We start from the raw sequence: 27,142 nt of genomic DNA on the forward strand, positions 1-27,142 counted from the left end.
ATATAATTAATAACAGCTGGTTTGCAGTGTACTAATAATATATGTAATTTAAATAACAACAGGGACTCAAGGTACCCTCTTATTCATAGAGTCAAAGTCAGTACATGAAGCAAAGAAAGTGAGGGGGAGAGGTTGCCCTGTTGCTTCTCTATTTCATACAGAAATAGGTAGTCCTTGCTCTTGAGGAAGTTCATTCAATACCTTTCTTCCAAAGCAAAGTCACTCAAGATAAATGAACTCACCAATGCAATTGATTGAGGTAAACCCCAACACACTAATTTAGTCTTTCTGGAATGCTAATGTAGTACAGTGAAGAATTAGGGAATTAGCTGAAACTGTTATCTTTTTTTCTGCAAAGGAACTGCTCAACTCAAAATTAATTGCTCAGGGAAATGGTTTTACATTATTTCCCATAAACCTACCATGGAGATTGAAGGACTGCGGGTGGTGGGGAGCCACAGACATGGAATCTATGTCCTAGAGCACTCTTAGCACAGTGCCTAGTTTTCAGCAACTCCCAAGTGACTTTTTCTGACGTCCCTTCCATGTAAAACAATGGAAAACGATTGTCTTGCTTATTTGTGTTTCCCAGGAGCCCTTAAATACTATTGTAAAGATCACAGACTAGACCTTTCTTATTCCCTCTTTTGATTATTCACAATTGTCTAAAATCATCCTCTTGAGCAATGCAGCCTAAAGATGAATTTTAGGGTTTATTTGCCTATTTTTTCATTTGCTCATTCATCCATTCAACAAATATTTATCAAATGCTCCTGTGTGCCATGTTCTCTGCTAGGACCTAAGAGGCATAAACATGAGTAAGTAAGCCTCAGAGAAGGCTTACATCTAGATTTTCACATCCCTCTATTCTACAGGGGCTGCACTCATTGTATAGTAGCTTGATGAGCAGGAGAGTACTTCAGACCCCAAGTAGCCAAATATCATAATAGAAATGCACTCTCTTCCTCATCCTCAAGGAGCTGATAATGTAGTAGGGGTGTAAGACATGTACACAGACAACTGTAATACAAAGAAGAATATAATAAATACTTTAGAAAAGTTCAGACAAAATCCTGTGGAAGGTTCACATCTAGTCAGAAAAAGCAGAAAAACTGTCATGGAGATGGTATCATTCAACTCCAGGGATTGAATCGGACAGGATCTCATTAGATGTCATCAGGAGAGCGTCCATTCAGACTCAGGAAATGGCATACATAAAGCAAGCCGTGTTCCAAGAAGAGCAAGCAGACCAATTTGGCCACAAGAGCAGAGCAGTCGGGATACGTGGTGGAGGGCTTAAACAGTGGGATAGAGAACTGCAATTTAGTTTCTTGGGCACCGGCTCTGAAAGTTCCTGAGCAGGCTCTGTGCGGTAACACTGTGGTTACAGTGCCAGCCACATACACCAAGGCTGACAGGTTTGAACCCGGCCTGGACCAGCTAAACAACAATGACAACTGCAATAAAAAATAGCTGGGCATTGTGGCAGGCGCCTATAGTCCCAGCTACTTGTGAGGCTAAGGCAAGAGAATCGCTTGAGCCCAAAGTTTTGCTGTTAGCTGTGATGCCATAGCACTCTATGAGGGTGACATAGTAAGACTCTGTCTCAAAAAAAAAAAAAAAAAAGAAAAAGAAGGTTCTTGAGCAGGGACTTAGCACCCATATGTAGCTCAGAGGTTAGGGTGCCAGCTACATACACCAAGGCAGATGGGTTTGAACCTGGCCTGGGCCTGCTAAAACAACAGTGACAACTGCAACAAAAAAATAGCTGGGTGTTATGGCAGGCACCTGTAATCCCAGCACTTGGGAGGCTGAGACAAGAGAATTGCTTGAGCCTAAGAGTTGGAGGTTGCTGTGAGCTGTGACGTCATGGTACTCTAATAAGGGTGACATAGTGAGACTCTGTCTCAAAAAAAAAAGATTCTTGAGCAGGAAGTGACATAAGCAGAACTTTGTCTTTGGCAGACCCCCCTGGTAGCAGTAAGTGGAGTGGGTGCAGAAGGGTCGGACAAGAGTCTGGAAGACCAGTTTGAGAACTGTTAAAGTAATTCCAGGGAGCACTTGAAGCACAGCGATGACAGTAGAAATACAAAGGGGGGGCACATGAACTTCATAAATTCTATTCAGCAGACTTAATGGGGTTTGGCAATAGATGGAATGGGGGGCAGGGAGAGACTCACACATGACTCAGTCACTGGCAAAATGATGACGCTCCTAAGAGAAACAGGGTGTGCATTTACTCTTAAGAGTTCGGGGGGCGGGGGGCAGGATTAGGAGTAATCTTTTAAAAAGGCAAATCAGATCTCATTGCTGCCCTGCTTAATATCGAAATAGCTTTTCTACTGCATTTAGAATAAAATCCAAACCCCTTTCCCTGGCCTGGGGTAAGCCCTACATGATGTTTTTCTCTGAGCTCATCTCTGAATGTTTCCTCTGCATCAGCTTTAGCCTCACTGGCCTCCTTTCCGTTCTTCATTTCTGCCTCAGGGCCTTTGCATTCGCTGTGCCCTCTGTCCAGAGCACTCTGTCCTCAGATCTTCACAGGGCTAGCCGCATCTTATCTGTCAGGTCTTGGCTTAAAAGCCATCTCTTCAGAGAGGACTTCCTAGCCCATCAGTTGTCAGGCCCTTGGCCTGCAGCCACTCTTTATCGCATCATCCTGCTTTTTATTCTTCACAGCACTAACCAAAATCTGAAATGATCTTATTTGTTTACTTTGTTTGTGTCAGTTCCTCTGCACCAGAGTGTGTCTTGTTCATTACTGCACCCTGGGCTTTAATACAGAGCTCAGCACATATGAGGTGCTTTCTAAGCAGTTATCAAATGAATGAATAAATGAATGGGTTCTCTTTAGGATATGGTGGATTTTCATGCAGATATAACATTCAGGTGGGCTTTGGCAACAAGGACCTGGATGTGTGGGATTAGAACTCAAGAGAGGGCCAGTTTTGCACCTGGTTATGGGAGATGGAAATTCAGTACAAAATAGAATAACTCATGGGCGTTTTTGATCACTTCACTGCTTATGCCTCTGCCAACAATCCTATCAAGGACTGTTTTAATACCTGCTGTACCCATCCAGCTGAACCCTTCATAGCCAAGTTACTGCTCTGTGTGCTGTCTTTACCTGCGTGACAGATGTTAGCAAAAATGCTACCTCATCCGAAGTCGTTTTGGAATTCTTATTTTAGAATTGCCTATAGTGTCTGTAGCTCTCTAATAATAATGTCAAATATTAACAACCACTGTTTGCTGCATACTGTGCCAATCATTGTGCTAAGCATTTCCACATGTTATGTTGCTTAATTCACCCATAATCCTGTAAAGTAGGTAAAATGATTTTCTAATGTTGCTGTTGAGGAAACTGAGACTCAGGCACCTTAAATCCTTTGAAGACCATCAGATCTAAGGTTCAAATTCAGTTCTGAGTGACTTCAAAGCTAGCATGTTGACCACTCTGCAGCGTCCAAGGCAGAGTGCAGGCGAGGAGAAGAAACTTCCTCTTCCTTTGCAGGTGGCTGTGAGTTTGGGAAGCGGCCAGAGCTGGAGAACGGAATGCTAGTTGTGCCATTTGCTAGGATACGATCTAGGTGTGTGATCTCAGGCTGGTGACTTTTCTCAACAACAAAATGATGCTGAGAGTGCTCTGATAGGATCACTCTGTCGCGGACAATCTGTAAAACACCCAGCACAGTGTGGGAAAGTAATTGTTCACTGCTTTCTGTTTCTCACAAGAGACACAACTAACTCTTGATACATTCAGGGTTTGATTATCTGGTTGGTGGAGTAGTAAGCACCTTGCTTTCCTATTCTTATTATTGTTAGAAGTATTTTATAATTTGTTATCATTTCTACATTGAAGTTGGGCAAGAGGAGGTATTGGAGGTTATATTGTCTTTGAAAGGAACTGAAAAATGAACTCTGAAGTGATTGGCTCAAATTACTGCTTTTATTACTATTTGAAGTCTGTGGCCTTCGGCAAATATCCGGGTCTCAATTTCCTCCTCGTCTGGAGAATAAGAAAATATTACTTGTCTTTGGCATCACAGAGTTGGTCTGAGGATCAAGCCATAGCCACGAAAGACCCTGGAGCATATAAAGTTACATACAACTATAAGGCGCTATTATCATTGCCTGCATTACAAAATGAGAGCCCATCCTTCTTTTCAGAAGGTATAAACAATAATTGTGCTCTATTTGTAAACTGTCTAATTTGAATGTGTGCCCTTCTTTATTCTTCAATTGAAACAGTTTTCAAACCACTCCCAGGTTCTTTTTTTTTTTTTTTTTTTGTAGAGACAGAGTCTCACTTTATGGCCCTCAGTAGAGTGCCGTGGCCTCACACAGCTCTCAGCAACCTCCAACTCCTGGGCTTAAGCGATTCTCTTGCCTCAGCCTCCCAAGTAGCTGAGACTTACAGGCGCCTGCCACAACGCCCGGCTATTTTTTTTTTTGGTTGCAGTTTGGCCGGGGCTGGGTTTGAACCCGCCACCCTTGGTATATGGGGCCGGCGCCTTACCGACTGAGCCACAGGCGCCGCCCACTCCCAGGTTCTTTTATCTTTCTGCCTGAAGTCTGGCTTAACGAAGGTTGATATCTGCCTTGCCCAATATAGTAGCCACTATCCACATGTGACCATTTAAAGGTAAATTAATTACAATTAAATAAAATTAAAAATTCAGTTCTTCAGTCACACTAGCCTTATTTCAAGTACTCAATAGTGACATGTTGCTAGTGGCTACCGCCATATTGGGCAGTGCAGATAGAGATTATTTCTGTTCTGATGGGCAGCATTCTTGTTGATTTTCTTGAATTCCATTTTCCATGTTTTTTCCCACCCCTTTAGCTGTGATAAAACCAAGTTCATGAGGCTTTTTTGGTTGTTTTAGTTTTAGTTTTGTTTTGTTTTGGAGACAAAGTCTCTCTTGGTCACCCAGGCTGGAGTGGAGTGGTAGTTCATAGATCAGAACTTGCTGCAGCCTCAAATTTCTGGGCTCGAGCGCTCCTTCACCTCCTGAGTCACTGGGATTACAGGCATGAACCACTGCACCCAGCTTGTCCCTTTTTAGTTGATGACCCAAGGTATTTTACAATAACAAAATGATAGACTGTTAAGAGTTGTAGGGCTGTTAGCTATCATCTATTCCAACTTCCTTCCTAATTATATACATGAGAAAATTCAAACTCAAAGAGATAAAATCACTTCTCACGCCCATACAACTTTTCAACAGATTTCCACTGCTAATTTCACAGTGTGAGTATAAATACATGAGTAATAGAATAGGCTTACATTCCTTTTGTGAGATTGCTAACACCATCCATCTCAGAAGATAGTATGCCTGGGACAGAATTTACAAATTGCTTGCTACTGGTGGGCATTCTTCCTGCCTGGCCAACTGCTGCTGGTGAGTCCTCACTAGGTCACAGTAAAGATATGCTGAAAGCTGGACAGCAAACCTTTCCACCGCTATCTCTGTTAAATTATAAGTGCTCTAGGAAGTTGGGTACTTTGGAAACTAAAGTATTCTGTGATTCAGAATTCCCCAGACTTAGCTCAAATCCCCTGGGATAGACCTTACTTTCTTTTAATGCATTCATTTAAATCATGAAATATTAGATCTGTAAGTAAACTGCTAGAGAATTTGGAATGGGAATGGTTGTCTCCTAGGATTACATGCAATATAGCTGTAACGTTCTCTTGTTCATGGCTCTCTTGTACATAACAGGTGCCTGGTAGATGTCTGACATACGAGGTACCTGGTAATGTTCCAATATGGTGGTAGCCACTTTCTCTCCAGAACCATCCATTTCAGCCTCCATCCTCTCGCCATAATGTGATATGTTATATGAAGTGATGCCTTTCCTCAAAAGCCTGTGAGTTGTCACACTTTCCTCTGTCTTTCCATCTCTCACCAATGGCTAGCCCTTTTCTAGGTGACTGTGACCAACATAATACTTGCACTTCCCATCTTGTAGTTGGTAGAGCCTCAAACCACTTTTCTTAAAGCTCTTATCCTTTGGTTAATCTTTATTGAGAGCCCACAATCAAGGGCACAGTGTACTAACAGTTTTAAAAATATGTGGGGCCATATTTCAAAAAATTATCATCAAGACATTTAGCATCAAGACAAAGGATCTGCTTGGCACAAAAACATCTCTTAAGATAACAGGCGCAACAGCTGAGTAGGAGTATGCCAGAAACTGCACTGCGTGGTTGCTCTATCCCTCCTCCGATACATATCAGTATGTGTCAGGGGAAACGGATGCTGGGGCCTTACTAGGAAAGGGGTTAGCTGGGTACTTGAGAGCAAAATCTGTGTACAGGCAGAGGTGGCTCCAGGGTTGGTGGTGCTTGAAGCTTACTGCATTTGGAGGACCCTCCTGAAGAAAAGAATATTCACAATTACTTAGGTGCCAAGTCATCAAAGGGATAAGCCCCAAAGCTAAAGCTCCTTTGGCTTTTGGATTTTGTGTATAGGACAAACTGTGAGTGTTTCTTATGTTTAAGATAGCCGACCCCCTACAGGGTGAAGGGGAATGCTAGGTGGAACCTAACCATAGAAGGATTCTGTCCAGGCCTGGTAACGCACGTGGGTGATCCCAGTACTCTGGGAGGCCCAAGCAGGTGGATCCCTTGACCTCAGAAGTTTGAGACCGGGATGAGCAAGAGTGAGACCACATTTCTACTAAAAATAGAAAAAATAGTTGGGCATTGGGGAGGAGGCAGTAGTCCCACCTACTTGGGAGGCTGAGGCAAGAGGATCACTTGAGCCTAAGAGTTTGAGGTTGCTGTGAGCTACGAGGCCATGGCCCTATACACAGGGCAACACAGTGAGACTCTATCTCAATAAATAAATAAATAATAAATAAAAGGATTCTAGATATGTGAGGTTATTATTCATAGTACCAGATACCTTTTACTAATTAATCTCATATACATGTAGAAGCTGTGGGGCGGGGATTAAATTGGGCCCTGTGGGAAACTGCCTGAGCAGTCTGGAAACCTAAGAGGAAGACAAGAACCTCTTCCAGGGTGGGGTAGGGATAGTACTCCAGTACTGATATTATTAATATCTGTTTACAGTTTTATTTTACTTAGTGAAGGGCTGTTGTATTCTTTTCTAAAAAATGCAATCTCTTTTCAACCTTCCCTCTCCTGACACGTACATGCACACACAATTTCAACAAGTAAACTTAAAAATACACATTGGCTTTGGTAATGATTTCTTGTTAAGAGTGAATTCATGGACTGTATAGAATTAAGGAAATCAAGTGAAGTTTTTCAAAGGAGAGTTCTAGCTTTTTAAATCTCCATAATGGAGATTATTGGTACTATTGCAACAGTAATATTATCAGTAAGTTTAGGAAGACAATTCTGCTCGGCTAGCTTTTCTCAATCATAGATAAATTATTTCCAAAATAGTCTGTCTGAGATGACATTTCACACATACTAGTACTTGGTAAATGCCCAAGGGAAATTTAAGAGGAAAAGACAAAATGTAACCCATTTCATTTTTTAATTTTGTACTTTTAATTATGGATATATAATAGATGCCTATCTTTGTAGGGCACAGGTGATGTTTTGATACAGTCATACAGTGTGAATTAATCAAATCAAGATAATTGGACTATCTATCACCTCTGGCATTTAACATTTGTGTTAGGAATATTTCTAAAATAACTTTTGGTTATTTTAAAGTATACTTTAACTTATTGTTGATTATAGTTACCTTGTTTTGCTGTCAAATACCATTCATTCCATCTAACTATCTAGGTATATTTTTGCACCCATTAACCATTCCGACTTTATACCCCCCTCCCTGCTACCCTTCCTGGACTCAGGTACCCATCTTTGTACTGTATATCTCTATGAGATCAATTATTTTTAATATTTAGCTCCTACATATGAGTGAGAACACCTGAGATTTGTCTCTCTGTGCTTGGCTTATTTCACTTAATATTATGATCTCCAGTTCGATCCATGTTGTTGCAAATGGCAGGATTTCATTCTTTTTGTGGCTATATCATATTCCAATGTGTATATGTACCATAATTTCTTTTATTATTATTTTTTTCTTAAATCATAACTTTGAACGTTGATGCATTTATGGGGTTCAGTGTACTGATTGGCTATACCATGTGAAATGCTTACATTGAACTAAGTAACACATCCATCACAATTATACTCATTTCTTAATAGTTTTGAAATGTACCATTGCATCATGCACATTAGGTGGTGTCCCCTCCCAAATATCCTCCCTCTTCCCATGTCTCCCCTCCTATCCTCTTTCCTTGTACTTTCTGGATTCTAGTTATGTTTTGCCATTCATATGAATGTGTAGGTGATTATATATTGATTTCATTGTAATATTGAGTACACTGGATACTTTTTTTCCATTCTTGAGATACTTTACTAAGAAGAATATGTTCCAGCTCCATCCAGGTAAACATAAAAGATATGAAGTATCCATCTTTTTTATGGCTGCATAGTATTCCATGGTGTACATATACCACAATTTGTTAATCCATTCATGAATTGATGTGCACTTGGACTGTTTCCATGCCTTGGCAATTATGAATTGGGCTGCCATAAACATTCTGGTACAAATGTCTTTGTTGTAAAATAATTTTTGATCATCTGGGTATATGCCTAGTAGAGGAATTGCAGGATCAAACAGTAGGTCTACTTTTAGTTCCTTGAGTGTTCTCCAAACTTCTTTCCAAAAAGGTTGTATTAGCTTGCATTCCCACCAGCACTGTAGAAGTGTTCTCTTCTCACTGCATCCACGCCAACATCTATAGCTTTGGGATTTTGTGATGTGGGCTAATCTTACTGGTATTAGATGATATCTCAAAGTGGTTTTGATTTGCATTTCTCTGATAATTAAGGATGATGAACATTTTTTCATGTGTTTGTAGGCCATGCGCCTGTCTTCATCAGAGAAGTTTCTGTTCAAGTCTCTTGCCCACATGAAAATGGAGTTATTTTTTCGAAAATAAAAGAAGAAAAAGAAAGAAATGGAGTTATTTGTTCTTCCTTTATTGATTAGTTTGAGTTCTCTATAGATTCTAGTTATCAGACCTTTGTCGGAAGCACAACCTGCAAAAATCTTCTCCCATTCTGAAGGTTGTCTGTTTGCTTTACTGTGTTCTTGACTGTGCAAAAGCTTTTTAGTTTGATCAGATCCCAGGAGTATCTTTGGTGTTGCTTCAATTGCCGGGGGGTGGGGGTGGGGGTGGGGGTGGGTCGGAGGGTCCTCCTCATAAAACATTCTCCCAGGCCGATTTCTTCAAGTGTTTTCCCTGTACTCTCTTCTAGTATTTTTATAGTTTCATGTCTTAAGTTTAAATCTTTTATCCAGTAAGAATCAATTTTTGTTAATGGTGAAAGGTAGGGGTCCGGTTTCAGTCTTCTACAGGTCGCCAGCCAGTTCACCCAGCACCATTTTTTGGGACTCTTTCCCCCACTGAATGTTTTTGATAGGCTTATCAAAGATCAAATGACAATAAGTAGCTGGGTTTCTCTCTTGGTTCTCTATTCTATTCCATAAATCGACCTCTCTGTTTTTGTGTCAGTACCATGCTGTTTTTTTTTTTTGTAGAGACAGAGTCTCACTGTACCGCCCCGGGTAGAGTGCCGTGGCGTCACACGGCTCACAGCAACCTCTAACTCTTGGGCTTACGCGATTCTCTTGCCTCAGCCTCCCGAGCAGCTGGGACTACAGGCACCCGCCACAACGCCCGGCTATTTTTTTGTTGCAGTTTGGCTGGGGCTGGGTTTGAACCCGCCACCCTCGGCATATGGGGCCGGTGCCCTACTCACTAAGCCACAGGCGCTGCCCCCAGTACCATGCTGTTTTGATCACTACAGATTAATAGTAATAGCCTGAAGTCCGGTAATGTTATACCACCTGATTTGTTCTTATTTCTGAGTAATGTATTTGCTATTCGAGGTTTCTTCTTTAAAGTATGACAATGGTGCTTTAATAGAATTGCATGAAATCTGTAGTTTGCTTTGGGTAGTATGGACATTTTAACGATGTTGATTCTTCTTAGCCATGAGCATGGTATGTTTTTCCATTCGTTAAAATCTTCAGCTATTTCTTTTCTCAGAGTTTCATAGTTCTCTTTATAGAGATCTTTCATGTCCTTGTTAGGTAAATTCCCTGATAGTTCATCTTCTTTGGCACTACTATAAAAGGAACAGAGTCTTTGACCATATTTTCAGCTTGACTATTGTTGGCATATATAAAAACTACTGATTTGCAAGTATTGATTTTGTATCCTGAGACACTATTGTATTCCTTGATCACTTCTAAGAGTTTTGAAGTTGAGTCCCTGGGATTTTCTAGGTATAGGATCATATCATCCATGAGGAGTAAGAGTTTGATCTTCTCTGACCCTATTTGGACACCCTTGATCGCCTTCTCTTGCCTGATTGCGATGGCTAAAACTTCCATTACTATGTTGAATAGCAGTGGAGACAGTGGACATCCTTGCCTCATTCCTGATCTGAGTGGAAATGTTTCCAATTTTACACTATTCAATATGATATTGGCTATGGGTTTGCTGTAAATGGCCTCTATCAGTTTAAGAAATGTCCCTTCTATGCCTATTTTCTTAAGTGTTCTGATCATAAAAGGATGCTGGATATTGTTAAAGGCTTTTTCTGTGTTAATTGAGAGAATCATATGGTCTTTGTTTTTTATTTTATTGATGTGATGCATTATATTTATAGATTTGTGTATGTTGAATCATAATTTCTTTATCCATTCAGTCATTTATGGACACTTAGGTTGATTCCATATCGTGGCTATTGTGAATAATGCTGCAATAAACATGGGAGTGCAGATACCTTTTTCGTATGTTGAATTCTCTCCTTTGGCCTGGTACAGTGGCTCACACCTGTAATCCTAGCACTTTGGAAGGCTGAGGAGGGTGGATCACCTGAGTTCAGGAGTTCAATACCAGGCTGAGCAAGATTGAGACCCTCTCATGACTAAAAATAGAAAAACTAGCCAGGTGTTATGTTAGGCACCTATAGTCTCAGCTACTGGGGAGACTGAGGCAAGAGGATTGCTAGAACCCATGAGTTGGAGGTTGCTGTGAGCTGTGATGATGCCATGGCATTCTATCCAGGATGACAGAGTGAGAATATGTCTCAAAAAAAAAAAAAAAATTCCCCTCTTTGGCTATATACCCAGTAGAAGGATCGCTGGGTGATATGGTAGGTCTATTTTTAGTTTTTTAAGAAACCTCCATACTGTTCTCCATAATGGTTGCACTAATTTACATTCCCACCAACAGCATACAAGGGTTCCCTTTTCTCTACAATCTCATCATCATTTGTCATTTTCTGTCTTTTGAACACAGCCATTTTAACTGGGCTGAAATCATAAATCATTGTAGTTTTGATTTGCATTTCTCTGATGACTAATAACATTGAGCATTTTTACATATACCTTTTGGCCATTTGCATGCTTTCTTTTGAGAAATATCTATTCAGATCCTTTGCCCATTTGTTAACTGGATTGTTTTATTTTCTTTCCTATCGAGTTGTTGGATCTTCTCCTATATTCTAGTTATTAATCCCTTGCCAGACGGGTAGTTTGTAAATACTTTCTCCTGTTCTGTGGGTCGTCCCTTCTCTTTCCTGATTGTTTCCTTTGCTGTACAGATGCTGCTTAGCTTGGTGTGATCCTTTTTGTCCAATTGCTTTTTGGTTGCTTGTGCTTTGGTGTGTTATAGAAGAAGTCCTTACCTAAACCAATGTGTTGATTGTTTCCCTAATGTTTTTTTTCAGTCCTTAGTCCATTTTAATTTGGTGAGTGATAAGGGCCTCGTTTCATTCTTCTGCATATGGACATTCAGCTTTCTCAGGACTATGTATTAAAGAGGCTGTTCTTTCCTCACTGTATGGTGTTGGCACCTTTGTTAAAGGTAAGTTCACCATAGATGTGTGAATTTATTCCTGGATTCTCTACTCTATGGAACCCATTCATTTATTTTTGACTCAGTGTAAGCAAAAAGAAAATATTTTACTTACATGAAAGATATGTTCAACAATTAATGGCACAAACAATACTCTTAAAAGCATCACATTTAGCATGTAATAATGCCTAACTCTTTTAAAGGAAAATATGTAGGAGAATAAGGAGATCTTGAAAAGTGAAAGCAAGTAGTGTTCCTGCACAGTGAAGCCTAAATCTGTCTTGTCCTAGGAAGCCTTCCCCTCCTCCAATCTCTAGAACCAATCTGTCCCTTCTTCCAGTGTGGAGATCCCCTTATCTGCTTCCAGGATGGCATTGCTACTGACCCAGCAGGTCTGACTACCTTTCTGTTCAATAGTCAGCTATTTCAATTTATATTCCGTTGTAGCTCTAAGAATCTGGACTTTGAGATTGCATGCCATACCACTCAGCAGCTCACCTGCACACACAAACCTCATACAATAGCACTCTCTCTGTGACAAAGCATGCTAGCTCCTTTCTTATGGAAGCCCTTGCATATCAATTTTTAAATGTACTAATGATCCTGCCCACCTCTGTAATCAATGCCTCATCTTTTTAGAAATGTCCAGCCTACTTTCTTATTCTCAAGAAGATCTTACTCTTGTTACTTCTTCCAACAGGGTTCTGTCATAGGATTGAAGTACTTCAGGACAAAGCACTGTGGTCAAATCATTTCCTAAGAGATGTAGTTCCATAGCCTTGAGATGTAGTTCCATAGCCTTGAGGGGCTTTAAAACCTAACAGAAAAAATCCTTCCTAACAAATGGCCTGTTAAGTGATAGGACCTAGAATGCTTTACTTAATGGAATCACAAAGTTTCTGACTTAGAACCATTTGGTCTAACTTCTAACTATATGTTTAAGTCCCTTTGATCATTAAATTTCGTACCTGGGCAATATTGAAATAAAGGTTGTTAGAAGAAAAATAAAAAAGAAACCAGTTTCTTAGCTTCACTTGGATCTAGACAGAACAAGAATTAATAGTCTGTGATTTCTGTACACCTACCCGAGGGGGAATCTTTTGCTCTTTTTCAGATATGGGAAGGGATTAGATGAAATAGAAGGGCTGATTTGAGGGGATGATTAGCAATCTCTGTCTCTTACTTGCTTCCTTCTGTCCCTACAGATCTTCCTGAAAGACATAGTAAGTTAAATAATAAGATGTGAGAACATTTTGAAAATGGCCAGATTCTTTCTGGGCCCAGAGCATTGGGCAGTCCAAAAGAAGGTCCATTACTTCAAGGGAATTATTGTATTCTTTTTTACATTTTTTCCTATGACTTTTATTTATTTATTTATTTTCGGTCTATCGTATTTCTCCTACCATTCTTATTCATTCACTCATTTCCATAGTCTTACCATGTGCTAGAAATCATAAGATAAATTTCTTCCTTTCAGGGAATGTATTGTATAGTGTAGTGATGAAAAAGTAGTCCGATATAAAGCAACAACAGAAAAATGTTTTTATATAGTCTCACTCTGCCACCCTGGGTAGAGTGCTGTGGTGTCACAGCTCTTAGCAACCTCAAACTCTCGGGCTCAAGCAATCCTCTTGTCTCAGCCTCCTGAGTAGCTGAGACTCCAGGCACCTCCCACAACACTCAGCTAGTTTTTCTATTATTGGTAGAAATGGGGTCTTGCTCTTGCTCAGGCTGGTGTCAAACTCCTGAGCTCAGGCAATCCACCTGCCTTGGCCTCCCAGAGTGCTAGGATTATAGGCATGAGCTATCATGCCAACAAAAATTATTAACAGGAGCCCAGAGGAAGGAAGTTTTAGCCAACAGGTAGCTGGGGGGAGCAGGAAAAGGAGTAAAGAGTGATACTTAGGGGCAGGCATGGTGGCTAACTACTGTAATCCTAGCACTCTGGGAAGCCAAGACAGGTGGATTGCTTGAGTTCAGGAGTTTGAACAAGCCTGAGCAAGAGCGAAATCCCATCTCTACTAAAAACAGAAAAATTAGCCAGGTGTTATGGTGGGCACCTGTAGTCCCAGCTCCTCAGGAAGCTGAGCCATGACGATCACTTGAGCTCAAGAGTTTAAGGTTAGCCGGGTGTTGTGGCGGGCACCTGTAGTCCCAGGTACTTGGGAGGCTGAGGCAAGAGAATCGCTTAAGCCCAGGAGTTGGAGGTTGCTGTGAGCTGTGTGAGGCCACGGCACTCTACTGAGGGCCATAAAGTGAGACTCTGTCTCTACAAAAAAAAAAGAGTTTAAGGTTGCTATGACCTATGATTACACCACACAGTTAAACCCCAGGGAACAGAGTGACACTCTGTCTCAAAAAAAAAAAAATAAATAAATAAATAGGGCGGCGCCTGTGGCTCAAGGAGTAGGGCGCCGGTCCCATATGCCGGAGGTGGCGGGTTCACACCCAGCCCCGGCCAAAAAAAAAATAGTTATACTTAGTTTTAGTGGAATCTTCTGGGTGAACAAATGGGCAAAAGAGATAAGTAAAGGAAGGATACCCAGTAGGAGAGAACAGAGTGAATAAGGTCATGGAGCTATTAAAGAACTAAAAGTCTTTTGAAAGTAAATAACTATTTTCTTGAAAAAAATTCTTTTTTGGAATGAGTAGGAGGAAATGAGCAAAGAGCCAGAAGAGGAAGGGTCTGTCCCATGGCAAGGAATTTAAACTTTATTCTATAAGGTCATTCTGACCGTACTTTGGAACAGAGCAAGACTGAAGACAGAGATATCAACTAGCAGTCTGTCAGGGCTAAAGGTGGAGAGAGCTTGTGGTTGTGAGAAAAAGGAGGAAGAGACGTATTTAAAACACTTTGGAGGTAGAACCTGTAGGACAGTGTGAGCGTGACGGAGTGGAAAGGGTCTGTGTCATGGCTCACGTTTCGTTAGGTACCTGGATATTAAAGAGGCCATTTTCCAAAGTAAAAAATAAAAGGAGTTAAAAAAGAAGTGTCAGGCACATGAGAATATTGGGGTTATTTTCCTTTGTAGAGACAGAGTCTCACTTTATCGCCCTCGGTAGAGTGCTGTGGCCTCACACAGCTCACAGCAACCTCCAACTCCTGGGCTTAGGCGATTCTTTTGCCTCAGCCTCCTGAGTAGCTGGGACTACAGGTGCCCACCACAATGCCCGGCTATTTTTTTGTTGCAGTTCAGCCAGGGCCAGGTTTGAACCCACCACCCTCGGTATATGGGGCCAGTACCCTACCCACTGACCCACAGGTACTGCCCCAGAATATTGGTTTTTATGTTGACTCTGAAGACTGTGTGACACATCCTGATGGTGATGTCTAACAGCTTGTAGTGGGAAAAATCCAGCTAGAACTCTTAATTTCATCAGGCATTTGCTGCTTACTTTCTATATGTCAAATATGTTCGGTGGGTTTTCTAGGCTGGAGATACTGGTTTGAGAGCCATCTGTAAGTAGAGATTGAAACTATAGAGTAGCACCTAGAAAGAGCATATTGAATAAAGAGGAAGTATTGGAGTGGATCTCTGGAGAGTCCAGATATTTGATAAAAGAAAAAAAGAAACTGCTGAGAAAAAGGAGTGAGAAGGGAAGAGATAGGAGTTGCAGAAGCCCTGCCATAGGGAGGACTTCCGGAGTCCAGATCCTGCCAAGATGTCAGGTGGCATGCAGACCAGAAAGCACCTTCCAGATTTGACATTTTTAAGCCATTTGTGACCTTGGTGAAATCAATTTCTATAAAGTAGGGAGGGTGGAAGCTTTGCGGTGTCCTTTTGGGAGCAGGAGTCACGTCTCCTTGTTCTGATATATTTATACTCTCTATCTTTTGCTCTTGTTCCTCCTCCTATCCCTTTCCCCCTCCCACCCTGCTTCCTAATGCTTTATTGGCTGATTTTTTTAAGGTATTTTATTTTATTTAATTATTTTTAAATTTTAATTATTATTTTTTTTTTTGAGAGACAGTCTCACTCTGTCACCCTGGGTAGAGTACTGTGGCATCATAGCTCACAGCAACCTAAAACTCTTGGGCTCAAGCAATCCTCCTGCCTCAGCCTACCAAGCAGCTAAGGCTACTGGTACCCGCCACAATGCTTGACTAGTTTTTCTATTTTTGGTAGAGATGGGGTCTCATTCTTACTCATGCTGGTCTTGAACTCCTGAGCTCAGGCAATCCACCAGAGTGCTAGGCTTACAGCACTCTGCCCCCTTCCACTGCTCCCTGCCAATTGACTAATTTTCTTTTCTTTTTTTTTTTTTTTGTAGAGACAGAGTCTCACTTTATGGCCCTCCGTAGAGTGCCGTGGCCTCACACAGCTCACAGCAACCTCCAACTCCTGGGCTTAAGCGATTCTCTTGCCTCAGCCTCCCAAGTAGCTGGGACTACAGGCGCCCGCCACAACGCCCGGCTATTTTTTGGTTGCAGTTTTGGCCGGGGCCGGGTTTGAACCCGTCACCCTCGGTATATGGGGCCGGCGCCCTACCGACTGAGCCACAGGCGCCGCCCAATTGACTAATTTTCTAATCATTGTTCCCTTTACTTTCTCCAGGATTTCCCACAGCTTCACCAAGTTTTTCAAGAGCATTTCTTTGATACTTTTACTTCTCTCCCAAGTTTCAAACACATTTTTCAGTTACTCTTGGACACCTCCCCCTTGATCTTCCATGGGCACCTCGAGCAAAGCACGTTCCCTGTCATCCCCAAACCCTGCATCTTCTCCTGTATGTCCTTTCCTAGCTAAATAATACCTGACCTTTCTGTCCAGTGCCCTAAGGTAGAAACTTTGGATTCATCAAATTCTTTCTCCTCTTTAATTCCTACAAACTGTAGTCCCCCCGATCCATTGGCTATACCTTAAAAATGCCTCAGAACTTAGCCCTTTCTTTTTTCATCTAATGCCATATACATGCTTCTTTTAGAACTTACTTTATTTCATTTTATCATAACTTTGTATATGCGCATATCTTCTCCGCTAAATCTTGAGATCCTGAGATCCTTGAGAATAAGATTGTTGCCTTTTTTAATCATGTAACTGTGCCTCTAAGACAGTGCCTAGCACCCGCAGAAACCCAGCACATACTTGTTGAATAATGAATGATGAGAGCTTGTCATGGTTGGCATTTGCTTTACCATCCAGAAGCTCAGGGAACCACTTCTCCACTTCTGGTTCTGCCATTTCTGCCTGCCAACCCAGGTCCTTCACTTTAATGAATTAATTAATTTATTTATTTTTAATTTATATTTTTATTAAAGCTAGTCTTTCTTGGTGGTATGAAAGTGGTTCTTCTTTGAAACTAAGGATCTAATTCGCAGTTGTCCTCTGTATTCAAGCTACTGTATATTCTTCACTTTAGCTCTAGTTGGGTTGACATCAGACCTTTGCCTGAAGAAGATGAGATGCATTCAACTGAGTAGTTATGCTTTTCCCTTTTCTTGCCCCTCCAACAGAGGAAAAGACTCTCAAATAGGGAGAGTGATAGGTAATCTAATCTGCAGGGGTGGGAGTGGGTAATTACTGGAGATCAATTATTCCTTCTTTCAGGGATACTGATTAGCTACCCTAAATTAGCTCAGAATAGGAACCTAGTAAGTGCCTGCTGAACAAATAATTAAATGAATGAGCAAAATCCTAAATATATATAACAACTGTGAATTAGATCCCTAGTTTCAAAGAAGAACCACTTTCATATTATCAGAGAGGACTACCTTTAAAGACCTGTAAGAGCCAGGCGCCGTTGCTCATGCCTGTAATCCTAGCACTTTGGGAGACTGAGGTAGGAGGATTACTTGAGTTCAGGAATTCAAGACCATCCTGAGAAAGAGTGAGACCTTGACTCTATAAAAAATAGAAAAACTAGCCGGGCATTGTGGCTGGCACCTGTAGTCCCAGTTACTCAGGAGGCTGAAGCAGGAGGATTGCTTGTAGTTTGAGGTTGCTGGGAGAACTGGACCCTAGCCTGAGCTACAGAGTGAGACTTTGTTTTTTTTTTTTAAAAAAAAGGACTTGGGTGGCACCTGTGGCTCAGTGCGTAAGGTGCCAGCCCCATATACTGAGGGTGGTGGGTTCAAACCCGGCCCCGGCCAAACTGCAACAAAAATACAGCCAGGCATTGTGGCAGGTGCCTGTAGTCCCAGCTACTTGGGAGGCCGAGGCAAAAGAATTGCCTAAGCCCTGGAGTTGGAGGTTGCTGTGAGCTGAGACGCCACAGCACTCTACTGAGGACGATAAAGTGAGATTTTTGTCTACAAAAAAAAAATTTTTTTTTAAAAAAAAGGACTTTGGGGGAGGACCAATTTTGAAGTTTGGTCTTTAGGTGAGGTTCTTATTAGGAAGATTCTAGCTTCCCAAATGTGTAGTCATGCGTATCTTTTTGAATTATTTTCACTGGGCTGGGTTCCTGTAGCTAAGTGGTTAGGGAGCTGGCCACATGCTCTGTGGCTGCTAATACAACAACAACAGCAACAAAAAATAGCCCAGTGTTGTGGAGGGCACTTGTAGTCTCAGCTACTCAGGAGGCTGAGGCAAGAGAATCGCTTGAGCCCAATAGTTTGAGGTTGCTATGAGCTCTGATGCCACACTCTACCGAGGGTGACAAAGTAAGACTCTGTCTCAATTAAAAAAAAAAGAAAAAGAAAAGAAAAGAACATTGGATGATACTTTTAAAGATGAGCTTATTCCTTAAAGGACACTGACTGGACACACACATTCCTGAAGAAATCCACCCCATTTGGGGCTACTCCTGGCCACAGTAGGAGAAAATAATAAACAGAACATCAGCTCCATAAGCCCCTTTGTCCTTTATAGAAGTCAGTCTTTGATTGCTGAAAGTCCCCTATTCACTGGAGGACTTCTCTGATGCCATTAAATGGAAGGCCTTGCTTTTTGGCAACTTTATGGACATAAAGCATGTTAGCTTTTCTTTTGCTTCAGATTAGGAAAGCTGGTGTGTTTCCTCAGGCAAACATCCAACATCCTATTTGCAAACAGGCATAGTTGTGTGGACTTGGGCACGTGGTGTAAACTATTGGAGCCACAGCTTTTTCATCTGTTAAATGGAGGAGTCTGTTGACTTACCAAAATACTCTTATAGACGTGCTTTGCTGGTTTGGGGATTCTGACTATTTCTCTCACCACCCTACCCACTGAGCCTCTCATCTCTCTGGCATGTCTTAGCAGCACAGAAACTTTTGAAATTCAGCTATATTAAGGAATAAAAATGATATATTAAAACTCTTTATATAAAAGACAAAATGAGAATCAGGAGAATTGCGTGATGAATCCCCTTATAAAAGGTTTCTTAGAGTTTTCAGAGAGTCTTTTTGCCGAGCTAGGAGACCTGTGGTTAGGTTCTCGGAGTTTCCCGGCAGCATGGCCCCCAAACGCCAGTCTCCACTCCCTCCTCAGAAGGAGAAACCAAGACTGCCTACTGCTCCCAGACCGCAGGACACCTCAGGCTCTCAGGGATGCTGAAAAAGAAAGAAAAAGAACAGCAGGAAGCAATTGAACATATTGATGAAGTAAAAAATGAAATAGACAGACTTAATGAACAAGCCAGTGAGGAGATTTTGAAAGTAGAACAGAAATATAACAAACTCCGCCAACCATTTTTTCAGAAGAGGTCAGAATTGATTGCCAAAATCCCAAATTTTGGGGTAACAACATTTGTCAACCACTGCTTGGGGAGGAGGATGAAGAGGCACTGCATTATTTGACCAGAGTTGAAGTGACAGAATTTGAAGGTATTAAATCAGGTTACAGAATAGATTTTTATTTTGATGAAAACCCTTACTTCAAAAATGAAGTTCTCTCCAAAGAATTTCATCTGAATGAGAGTGGTGATCCATCTTCAAAGTCCACTGAAATCCAGTGGAAATCTGGAAAGGATTTGACAAACCGTTCCAGTCAAACACAGAATAAAGCCAGCAGGAAGAGGCAGCATGAGGAACCAGAGAGCTTCCTTACCTGGCTTCCTGACCATTCTGATGCAGGTGCAGATGAATTAGGAGAGGTCATCAAAGATGATATTTGGCCAAATCCATTACAGTACTACTTGGTTCCTGATATGGATAATGAATAAGGAGGAGGAGGAGGAGAAGAAGATGATGATGAAGAAGAAGAAGGTTTGGAAGATATTGATGAAGAAGGGGATGAGGATGAAGGTGGAGAAGATGAAGACGATGATGAAGGGGAGGAAGGAGGAGGATGAAGGAGAAGATGCCTAACAGAACACTGATGGATTCCAACCTTTTAAAATTTTTTCTCCAGTCCCTGGGAGCAAGTTGCAGTCTTTTTTTTTTTTCCTCTTGTGCTCAGTTGCCCTGTTCTTGAGGTCTACACCACGATTCTCAACTTATTTTGGGGGGAGATACCTTGAGCAGAATACAATGGGAAAAGAAAAAAAAAAGGTTTCTTAATTTTGCCAAACCATTTATTTATTCACTTTTTCATCCTCTTGAATTAATTACCTATTATGTTTTAAGATCAGTTCTAAGAGGCCATTTCCTGCCTTCTTTTAGTATTTCTTAAAAGTGTGCTCTTTGATGGTAGCTCATGCCTATAATCCTGGGGAAAAAAAAAAAAAAAAAAAGACTAGCCAAGCCTTGTGCCGGAGCACCTGTAGTCCCAGCTACTCGGGAGGCTGAAGCAAGAGGATTGCTTAAGCCCAAGAGTTTGAGGTTGCTATGAGCTATGATATCATGGCACTCAAAACAGGACAACAGAGTGAGACTCTGTCACAAAAAAGAAAAAAGAAAGTGTGGTCTAATATGTCAAACTGGGGTTTCCTGTAACCAGGGCCCTTCTTTAAGTCCCCTGCTTGCCAGGGCTGCCCATGAGCTTAGGAATGATAAGGAACTGGTCCTCGTGGCCAGTAGAAAATGAGGAAGAAATCCTTAGCTCATATAGATCTTGGTCCATATAAATCCACCCGAGTAACTGTGGAGGCCAGGATGACCATGAACATGTTAATCTGTTCCTTAGGTCCTGTTAGACAAGTCCCACCCCAGGTTATGTTGAGGACCCTGAGATCTTCTTCACCAGATTAAAAAAAAAAGAAACCCTTTCCCCTGCATCCCACTCCCATTTTCCTACACAGAGTCAGGAAAATAGAAATCAGGGTGATGGAAATCAGAGACATGACCTGACCTCACAACAAGGTATGGCTGTCAGCAGCCTTCAGACGGGAGAGTCAAAGAGAAGCCCACACTTCTAAAGGATGTTGCCTCCCGAGGAGAGAGCACAGAAAGAAGGGGGAAATGTACCTTCCCAGACCACTGCATGTATGAAGAGGCACATGTGCTCCCTTGGTTTTGCCCCAAATTCCTGCACTGGAACCCAGAACTCTATCCTTTTCTCTATTCTTTTGTTTTACATACATTTATTGAGCATCTCTTATATGCCAGCCCCTGTTCTAGGTGCAGGAGATAAGGCATTTCGCAAAACATTGTGCCCTCCTAGATTTTACACTGTAGTTGGGTCCAGAGGCCTGGGTACCAAGTTTAGAGCAGCCTTTTTCTCCTTTTCAGAGAAAGCCTGGTGACTGATGTGGTTCCGTTCCTGGCTTCCTCTAGCATCAGTAGAAATCACTTCAAGGATAGGCTTCAGCTCTGGTGGTAGAGGAAACTCTTGACCTGAGATGGCATCTCTTTAAAAGGAAGAGTTCACAGGCTAAAGATTTCAATCCTCTATAATATTTCAGAACAGAATCTGGGGCTTTATTTATTATTTTTTGTTTCTCCCAGATGGAACAGTCCAGCAAAGAATATCTGTGCGTGTTTGTGTGTGCACATGCGTGTGTATGATTACCTTTGTAAGTACCTGTGTGTGTGGAGTGTCTCATTAGACTTATTTGTCCGGATGTCTGTGTTAGGGGAGTGGCTTATTCTCCATGGGATGAAGTTCATATTAGACACACAGTAAAGACTTCACGGTAGATGAAGATTGCTGGCTAAGGACAAGATTGAGACCTGCACTCTGTAAGATAGAACCAGAATCTCAGATGCACAAGGGACTTTGACAATGTTATCTCCAGGTCCCTCAGTTACAAATGGTTTGGGGGGGCTCACTGTGTGTAGCTCAGTGGCTAGGGAACCAGCCATATACATCAGATGTGGTGGGTTCGAACCCAGCCTGGGCCAGCTAAACAACGACAACTACAACCAAAGAATAGCTGGGCATTGTGGTGGATGCCTGTAGTCCCAGCTACTTGGGAGGCTGAGGCAAGCGAATCACTTAAGCCCAGGAGTTTGAGGTTGCTGTGAGCTGTGACGTCAAGGCACTTTACTGAGGGCAACATAGTGAGACTCTTGTCTCAAAAAAAAAAAATTGGTTTGGGAGTGGGGGATCAGTGTGACAGTGATTAATAAAGTAGGCTCTGGAGTGAGATGTGAGTTCACTTCCTGACCTTGTCATTTACTAGAGGTGAGGATTTGTTTTGTTTTGAAATTACATATTTATTTGGGTCTCAGTGTTCTTATCTTTAAAACAGGGAGTATTGGGCGGCGCCTGTGGCTCAGTCGGTAAGGCGCCGGCCCCATATACCGAGGGTGACGGGTTCAAACCCGGCCGCAGCCAAACTGCAACCAAAAAATAGCCGGGCGTTGTGGCGGACGCCTGTAGTCCCAGCTACTCGGGAGGCTGAGGCAAGAGAATCACTTAAGCCCAGGAGTTGGAGGTTGCTGTGAGCTGTGTGAGGCCATGGCACTCTACCGAGGGCCATAAAGTGAGACCCTGTCTCTACAAAAAAAAAAACAACAGGGAGTATTGCCATAAAGGTTAAGTCAGAAAACTCAGGTAATACCATTCAACACAGTGTGCCTAGATCACCATGTGCAGTGAATGATGTCATTTTCCAGGAAGGAGAAGAATTTCCTCAAGTCACAGGGCTAGTGAGAGGTTCCCTAACTCCCCATCATGTTCTTTGTTTCACTCTCACTGTACTATGCCTGGAGACAGTAACAGAACAGCTAAGATGTGGAATTTAGTTCAGGAAGTGGGTCTCATGGTGCCTTGAAGAAAAAGAAATCCTATTACTTGGTGAAGGCTGCTATGTGCCAGGTACCATTTTGCCCTCTGTGTGTGTTACACCCTCACAGAAATGCCAGATGGTTCTAGCACTCTGGGCGGCCAAGATGGATGGATTGCCTGAGCTCATGGGTTCAAGACCAGCCTGAGCCAGAGCGAGACCTCGCCTCTAAAAAATAGCCAAGTGGTCTATCGTCTCTCTACAGCTGTTTGAGGGAAGGAGGAGGAAAATTACCCGGTATCGATAAAGCCACACCACAATCCTATTAAGTCAATCTTGCCATCAGGAACCCAACATTCACCATGATGCTGAGCACAGAAGGCAGGGAGGGTTTCGTGGTGAAGGTCAGGGGCCTACCCTGGTCCTGCTCAGCTGATGAAGTGATGCGCTTCTTCTCTGATTGCAAAATCCAAAATGGCACATCAGGTATTCGTTTCATCTACACCAGAGAAGGAAGACCAAGTGGTGAAGCATTTGTTGAACTTGAATCCGAAGATGAAGTGAAATTGGCTTTGAAGAAGGACAGAGAAACCATGGGACACAGATATGTTGAAGTATTCAAGTCCAACAGTGTTGAAATGGATTGGGTGTTGAAGCATACAGGTCCGAATAGTCCTGATACTGCCAATGATGGCTTCGTCCGGCTTAGAGGACTCCCATTTGGCTGTAGCAAAGAAGAGATTGTTCAGTTCTTTTCAGGGTTGGAAATTGTGCCAAATGGGATGACACTGCCAGTGGACTTTCAAGGGCGAAGCACAGGGGAGGCTTTTGTGCAATTTGCTTTGCAGGAGATAGCTGAGAAGGCCTTAAAGAAACACAAGGAAAGAATAGGGCACAGGATCATTGAAATCTTTAAGAGTAGCCGAGCTGAAGTTTGAACCCACTATGATCCCCCTCGAAAGCTCATGGCTATGCAGTGGCCAGGTCCCTATGATAGGCCAGGGGCTGGCAGAGGGTATAATAGCATTGGTAGGGGAGCTGGGTTTGAAAGGATGAGGCAGGGTGCCTATGGTGGAGGGTATGGAGGCTACGATGACTATGGTGGTTATAATGATGGATATGGCTTTGGGTCTGATAGATTTGGAAGAGACCTCAATTACTGTTTTTCAGGAATGTCTGATCATAGATATGGAGATGGTGGGTCCAGTTTCCAAAGCACCACAGGGCACTGTGTACACATGAGGGGGTTACCTTACCGAGCCACTGAGAATGATATTTATAATTTCTTCTCACCTCTTAACCCCATGAGAGTACACATTGAAATTGGACCCGATGGCAGAATTACTGGTGAGGCAGATGTTGAATTTGCTACTCATGAGGATGCCGTGGCAGCTATGGCAAAAGACAAAGCTAATATGCAACACAGATATGTGGAGCTCTTCTTAAATTCTACAGCAGGAACAAGTGGAGGGGCATATGATCACAGCTATGTAGAACTCTTTTTGAATTCTACAGCGGGGGCAAGTGGTGGTGCTTATGGTAGTCAAATGATGGGAGGGATGGGCTTATCCAACCAGTCTAGTTATGGGGGTCCTGCCAGCCAGCAGCTGAGTGGTGGCTATGGAGGTGGTTATGGTGGTCAGAGCAGTATGAGTGGGTATGACCAAGTTCTGCAGGAAAACTCCAGTGACTATCAGTCAAACCTTGCTTAGGTTGATAAGAAGCACTAAACAGCCACTACAGAAATAAAAGCTGTGCATTTATGGGAGTTGAATAGAATGGGAGGGATGTCTAGTATATCCAGTATGATTGGTATAAATGGGAAATATAATTCATTCTGATCACTCTTGGTCACCTAACTAACTTTTCCTTTCTTCCTTTCTTTCTCTCTTTTTCATTGTCTTTCTCCTTTTTTAAGAAAACAAAAATTAAGTTTAACAGTTTTGCATTACAAGCTTGTGATTCATGCTTACTGTAAAGTGAAAGTCAAGATTGCTTTAAAACTTCAAGCTCAGTAATTTTGAACACTGAAACATTCATATAGGACATAATAACAAAGTTCAGTATTGACCACAACTGTTAAAACAATTTTCAGCTTTCCTCAAGTTAGTTATGTTGTAGGAGTGTACCTAAGCAGTAAGCGTATTTAGGTTAAAGCAGTTTCACTTATGTTAAATGTTGCTCTTATAACCACAATACATTGAAAACTTTGGATGCATGTTGAAAAACATGCTTTTCTGTAAAACTAAAATATAGGAGCTGTGTCTACGATTCAAAGTGAAAACATTTGGCATGTTTGTTAATTCTAGCTTTTTGGTTTAATATCCTGTAAGGCACGTGAGTGTACACTTTTAAGTTTTTTTTAAAGATCTGGGACAATTTTGAGATGTAATACCAATACTTTAGGAGTTTGGTCGTGTCGTTTGTATAAAATTCTGAGGCTTTGATTTAAATCTTTCCTCGTATTGTGATTTCCATTTAGATGTATTGTACTAAGTGAAACTTGTTAAATAAATTTTCCTTTTAAAAACTGGAAAAAAAAAAAATAGCCAAGTGCTGTGGTGGGTGCCTGTAGTCCCAGCTACTTGGGAGGCTGAGGCAAGAGAATCACTTGAGCCCAAGAGTTTGAGGCTGCTGTGAGCTATGATGCTACAGCACTCTACCAAGGGTGACAAAGTGAGACTCTTGTCTCAAAAAAAAAAAGAAAAGAAAAGAAAAAAGATATTCCAGATGGCAGCATTATTTTCTCTAACCTAGAATTAGAAACTGAGGCTTGGGTTGAATAAGTCATCCAGGCAAACCTGAGTCTGCCTGACTGACCCCCACCCCCATGCCTCACTCTATGCTGTGATGATGTTGTAGAACATCAAGCTCTTTTAAATGTAACCATTGTAGAACATCGAGCTCTATGTAACCGCAGAGCGAAAGAGATGCTGAACAAGGCTGTGGGTGGATCCCCCTTGCACTGTTATCACTCAGTGGCTGCCCCTTGCTGAGACCGTGATTGGCATTTGTGGAAAATCATAGCCTGATTTGTGTGGCTAGTGTTTTCACAGTACCTGTTTCACTGTAGAGGAGAATCTCTGTAGACAGAAGTGCCTACTGCCGCTTAGGACCAGAATTCCAGAGGAACAAACCATCTGTGCACCTTGATGTCAGGGGAAGGTGTTTTATTTCCAGTGTGAAATGCCAAATAGTCCAGGAATGATAAAATCACTCTAGTTTTTCTTATGAACTCCTAGAAGTCATCTTTGTTGGTATAAATGAGATCATTTAGCCTAATTAGTTCCAAGCTTAATTAGCAGTAATTATCCCAACATGGGAGTAATATCCGAGCAGGAAGTGCCGAGTCCTCGATTAGATAGATCTCTAATTGGTGTTACAATATTGTAATTAAAGCGTGTTTGTACGCCTCTGCCACAGCACGCGATTTGTTTCATGTCTGATTAAACAGGGAGACCCGGCAGCCTTTGAGGGGCCCAGAATTTTAGATCTGACTCATGTAACATGTTAACCCTGTGACAAAAAATGACTTGGAGACAAGCCCTATGGTCAAGGTATGTGTACAGCCCCCAGGCGAGAGCTAAAGGCCTTTTTACTAAGAGAATGGGCACTTGCTCTGTTCACCCCTCCCACTCCAGTAGAGTGTGGGCAGGAAAACATAAGAATTTGGTTGAAGGGCCACTGTGTACACTTTATACTTTCCAGGGCTCCTCTACTTTCCAGAGAAGACTGTACAAAAAGAACAAATAGTAATAGCTGTAATTTATTGAGCATTTACTATATGCTAGATGCTGTGCTAAACACTTTTAACTACCAAAACTTTTTTTTAGTTTTTTTTTTGTTTGTTTGTTTGTTTTGAGATACAGTCTCACTCTGTCCTTCTGGGTGGAGCATCATGTTGTCATCACGGCTCACAGCAGCCTCTAACTCTTGGGCTCAAACAGTCCACTCACCTCAGATGCTGGACTAATTTTTCTATTTTTAGTAGAGAAAGGGTCTCACTCTAGCTCAGGCTGGTCTTGAACTCCCAAGCTGAAGCAATCCTTCCACCTCAGCCTCCCAGAGGGCTAGAATTACAGGTGCGGACCCCCATGCCAGCTCATGCCTTCCTTTTTGTAGTGTTAAAAATTTCAGAGTTTCTAGGTCATACAAGTATAATAAATATGTATTTTGAGGAGGGATGGGGAAATAGAGGTTTTCTTGTCTCTCATTTCAAAATGCTATCTTAAAATTTTTA

At 41.9% G+C, this 27,142-nt stretch overlaps 1 long non-coding RNA gene and 2 pseudogenes across 2 annotated transcripts in view; all 3 read left to right on the top strand.

Moving 5' to 3' along the window:
• LOC128585720 (uncharacterized) overlaps positions 1 to 27,142 on the top strand; it is an 88,458-nt gene that overhangs the window by 21,167 nt on the left and 40,149 nt on the right. The gene's annotated exons all lie outside the window — the stretch shown is intronic.
• On the top strand, positions 19,308 to 20,161 carry LOC128585475 (protein SET-like; annotated as a pseudogene).
• On the top strand, positions 23,189 to 24,746 carry LOC128585715 (heterogeneous nuclear ribonucleoprotein H2-like; annotated as a pseudogene). The gene is made up of 2 exons (XR_008380094.1): positions 23,189 to 23,917; positions 23,954 to 24,746. The product of XR_008380094.1 is annotated as a heterogeneous nuclear ribonucleoprotein H2-like (transcript).

Source organism: Nycticebus coucang, chromosome 5 (genome assembly GCF_027406575.1).
Source record: "Nycticebus coucang isolate mNycCou1 chromosome 5, mNycCou1.pri, whole genome shotgun sequence".
NCBI classification, from domain to species: domain Eukaryota; kingdom Metazoa; phylum Chordata; class Mammalia; order Primates; family Lorisidae; genus Nycticebus; species Nycticebus coucang.